Source organism: Sciurus carolinensis, chromosome 10, assembly GCF_902686445.1.
Source record: "Sciurus carolinensis chromosome 10, mSciCar1.2, whole genome shotgun sequence".
NCBI classification, from domain to species: Eukaryota; Metazoa; Chordata; class Mammalia; order Rodentia; family Sciuridae; genus Sciurus; species Sciurus carolinensis.
The window spans coordinates 133749712-133750807 of NC_062222.1; the positions used below are offsets into that span (position 1 = coordinate 133749712).

At 49.4% G+C, this 1096-nt stretch overlaps 1 pseudogene; it reads left to right on the forward strand.

Annotated features, from left to right (window-relative positions):
* Positions 1-296: 296 nt before the first annotated feature.
* LOC124994316 (cytochrome c oxidase subunit 5B, mitochondrial-like) lies at positions 297-717 on the forward strand (annotated as a pseudogene).
* The last annotated feature ends 379 nt before the right edge of the window (positions 718-1096 follow it).

The window sequence follows — 1096 nt, forward strand, 5'->3', positions numbered from 1 at the left end:
AATATATTTTGCCTATTTTGTTTTCTTTCTACCACTTGACTCGGGATTTTATTTGTTGCTGTTACATTGTGATGCTTTTTGATATGTTTTCCTTTAACTATTTCCAATCGATGCATTTTATATTTGTAAATCATCGACTGGTGCTGAAGAATAATTCATCTTTAGGCCCTTCGGCATTCGAGATTGGAAAAGACATAAAGCAAGTGAGGGGGACTTGTGCTAGTTGATAATCCTGGGATCCTCCTCTCGTATCCTTGTAGGTGAAGGTCTAAAGTGTGCTGCCTGAAGCGGACCTGATGCCTTCAAGGTTACTTCCTGGAGCGGGAGCGCTGGCCGACCAGGCCTTGAGGGACTGTAGTCCCAAAGGAGTGGCCACTCTGTGCTCCATGGCTTCTCAAGGTGGTATTCCTACTGACGGTGAGCAGGCCACTGGGCTGGAGAGGGAGGTCATGACAGCTGCAAGGAAGGGACACGACCCATGCAATACACTTCCCCCACGGCCGCTTCAGGCACAAGGAAGTCCCTACCTTAGTCCCACCCATCGCCAACAAGTGCATCGTGGGTTGCATCTGCGAAGGGGACAGCAGTGCTATCATCTGGTTCTGGCTGCACAAGCGTGAGACTCAGGGACTCCCAAATCGTGGAGCCCACTGCAAGCTGGTTCCCCTCCCGTTGCCCACGGAGCCCCTGCGCTCACTTGCTCAGGATGCGCTGTGAAGTTCCTTCTTTCCAATAAAGTCCAGCCATTGCAGTGGCTCCTATCATAAAAAAAAAAAAAAAAAGAAAGTCCGAAGTATGTTTGATGGTAGGTACTGAGACCTGGAGGGTTCTACTGAGTTCTGGAAGGCGGCCTAGCTTTGGCATCGAGCACTGGGTCTGGGTTCTAATTCTGCTCCACTGTGCAAGGGGAATGACTTTGCACAAGGAGTCTCACCACCTCAGCTTTACTTGCTCCCTCAGTGAAAAACGAGGTTAGTAAGACTGTAAGTAGGAAATGGAAATGTGGTCCATGAACTTGGATGCAAAGCTCCACTTTCTCCAATCAGTTTCAATGCCTGCTCCCCAACCTGGTGGGAATTCAGACCCAGTGTGTTGG